Source organism: Cynara cardunculus (genome assembly GCF_001531365.2).
Source record: "Cynara cardunculus var. scolymus isolate 2C chromosome LG 5, CcrdV1, whole genome shotgun sequence".
NCBI classification, from domain to species: Eukaryota; Viridiplantae; Streptophyta; class Magnoliopsida; order Asterales; family Asteraceae; genus Cynara; species Cynara cardunculus.
The window spans coordinates 9,326,802-9,330,172 of record NC_037532.1 but is presented as its reverse complement, the minus strand read 5'-3'; positions in this window follow the sequence as shown (position 1 = coordinate 9,330,172).

Here is a 3,371-nt window from a genome sequence, read left to right as displayed (position 1 = left end):
ATCGAACTTTCCAAGTTGGCCGCGGTTGTTGAGAATGTAACAAGTACAATAAAAAATATGAAGAAAGTTTATGGAAGGCTTTTGTCCATGGAAAAGTTCATAGGCTGTCTTCTTGAATCTTTTCACGATCAGCGATCGGTTTTGAGTGAAACAAGCGGTGTTGACAACTTCAGCCCAGAATTGAGTAAGGAGATGGGATTTGCTGAGCATTGATCGAGCAGCCTCAATGATTGTTTGATTTCTTCTCTCAGCAACCCCATTCTGCTGAGGAGTTCTCACAGAAGAGAAATTGTGAGACATTCCCTTGTCCTCAAGAAAGTTATCCATAGTACTGTTTTTGAATTAAGTACCATGGTCACTTCTGATAGATCGTACTTTAATATTGTTTAGTACTTCTATCTTTTTGATGACGAAATAATTTCTTCAGATGCTTTATTCTTGGATCTGAGAAAGAATACCCCAGTGTACCTGGCATACTCATCAACAATGACAAGTGTGAACTTCTTTCCAGCTAGGGATTACACGTTGACTGGACCAAAGAGATCCATATGCAATAGCTGAAGAGGCGCAGTCACTGAAGAGATTTTCTTTGACTTAAAGCTAGCTCTTGTATATTTTCCTTTTTCACAAGCTGAGCAAAGAGATTCCTTTGCAAATGAGTGTTGAGGAAGACCAGTGACAAAGTCATTTGTTAGAGGCTTCATCATCTGATGCTGATGAATCAGTATCAGTAGATGGCATCACCAAACCTGAAGAGGTTTGAGTGGAAAGAGGAACAACCCTTGACACTACTAAGGTAGTTTCAGTGGAAGTCTTCACTGAGCCTGATGAAGAGGCTTCAGTGGTCGAAATTACAACGTTTGATGCTGAAAACATTTCAGCAGGAGTTGTCTTCATTGAGCCTGAAGAGGAGGCTTCAGTGGTTTTCTTCACATTAGTTGCTAGAGTAGCCTTTGTGGATGATTTCACCTTAGTTGATTTCTCATCCTTGGTTACTTTTTTGACCTTAGCTGGTGAACTAGCTTTGGCGGCAGAAGGACACCTACTGGCAATATGTGTTCTCTCACCACAGTGTTTACACTTCCTAAAGCTAAGAATAACTTTAGGGCCAGGAAGTATCAGACTAGAAGTGGGACCAGCTCCAAGAATTCCATTCTCATTGGTTCTAGGAGGAACCTTTGAGGAATTGGATTCCTTAGGTGAAAAGTTCACCTTGAGCTGTGACTTGGATTTCTGATAGGATTCAGATTTCCTAGTCCCTGAAGAGGAAGAAGCTTTACAAGTTGAAAAAATAGACCTAGATCTATTAGACTTGTTAGACTTCTTGGGAAGGGATGTTGTGACAATGGATTTACCTTTATCTTTGCACCCATAACTCGAAGGAGTTCCTTCAAGATGACTCTCAGTAAAAGAAGAGGACTGAGAGGAAGAAGTGTTGGGAATAGAAGAGACGAAGGTACCAAATTTGAGCATGAACCTGTCTTCAACACATTCTTCCTGATCATAGGAGAAACCTAGACCAGTCGTTATCTTGGCGGGGATCTGAGCGTTAATGATCTCAGAGGCCTTGATGAAAGCTTTGTACCATCCTTCAATGGTAGCTTTCTCGGCCTTGAGTTCAGCGATTGCTCGCTCACGTTCAACGATAGCCTTCTCACGTTCAACAGTGATGGCTTGGTTTACAATAACCTGATCTTTTAAGATTTTCCTCAACAGAGGTCAGTTATTTGATCTTAGAATGCAAATCTTCAATTGTTCTTGAAAATCAACGTTAAGCATTTCAGCTTTCGATTTGCTATTGAGGGCATTGTAAAGGTCAACTGTCAGCGTATCTAGTGCAGAAAGACTAGAAGAAGAAAAAAGTTCATTCAGGAAACATACCTGAGTAGAAGAAGAAGAAGAAGATGGCTCAGAGGATGTAGACGCTTCAGAAGATCCTTCATCTGCATCTATGGCCATCAAGCAGACGTAGGCTTTATCCTCTTCATCCGAAGATGATTCATCGGATGATTCAACCCAGTCATGTTCTTCAACAATAAGGCCTTTAGCCTTTCGCTGTTTGTTCTTCATCTTCTTGTACTTCTCCTTCAGTTTTAAGTACTTTTCATCTTTGGTCTTGAAGGAGGAAAGAGCTTTAGAAGATGGCGTCACAGTCTTCTTTGATCTGCATTCACCTGCAAAATATCTGGGCCAGTGACAGTTGTAGCAGACAGTTGAAGCCTTGTCTATTCTTTCAGACTTTGGCTTCTCCCTGAGGGATAGCTGAGGAGATCTGCGGAAGTTGCTCTTATTGGCGAATCTTCTAAATGACTTAGTCAGGAGTGCCAGGGACTCATCAAAATCTGTTAAATCAGATTCTGGAATATCCTCGGAAGAATATATCTCCGTGATGACCACGAGAGGAAGAGAAGAAACAAAAGGGGTAGAAGAAGTTTCAACTGAAGAAGCTTCAGAGATCAAAGCTAAAGGAGAGCTTTTCATTTCCCTGGATTCTTTTACAAGATTCCTTTTCAGTTGACGAGATTGCTCATGGTTAAGCAGAATCCCATATAAAGTAGAAAGAGAAAGAGTGGACATGTCATTTGACATCTTGAGACACATGAAAAAGGTGTCCAAAGACTCAGGAAGGCATTCTAGAAACTTAGTCAAAGTTTCAAAATTATAATATTCCCTGCCGACAGCCCTAAGATCAATAAGAAGACAGTTAAATCTCTGATGTACTTCAGACAGTGTCTCAGACTTTCCACAGAGAAAGCTTTCATACTGTCTTACTAGATTGATCTTTCTAGTCTCCTGAACGTGAGTGGTTCCTTCATATTGGACACATAGTGTATCCCACATGGATTTAGAGGTTTTGAGTTTCATCATTAAGTGATAAATCTCATTGGAAAGAGACATAGCTATTATAGACCGAGCACGCGTATCTATAGCTATCTTCTTCTTGTCCTCATCGCTCCACTGATGTGGAAGCTTTGGAATCTGCCGTTCAGGAATCGCGGTAGTCGTAGCTGTTGCTGGAACAGCCAGAGCAATAGCAAATCGAATATATGGTCCATTTTCTATGTAATGTGGAATTTTAGGATCCACACCTTCCAGAAAGAGGGACATCCGGTTCTTCCAGAGACTAAAGTTGTCACGGACAAACCAGGGAGGTTTGGCAAGAGAGCCATTATCTTTTGTGTGTGTGTGTGTGTGTTTGTAATTTGTAAAGCTATTTGTAAGTGGTAAAGTTATCTAAGAAAGGAGATAAACTAATATAGAAAACAGCTAAACACAAGGAAAGAAAGAAAACACTGCTCTGATACCACTTGTTGGTCCCGTGAGGGTCTACAAGAAGAGAAACAGTTTGTAGAAGGGGGGGTGAATACAAA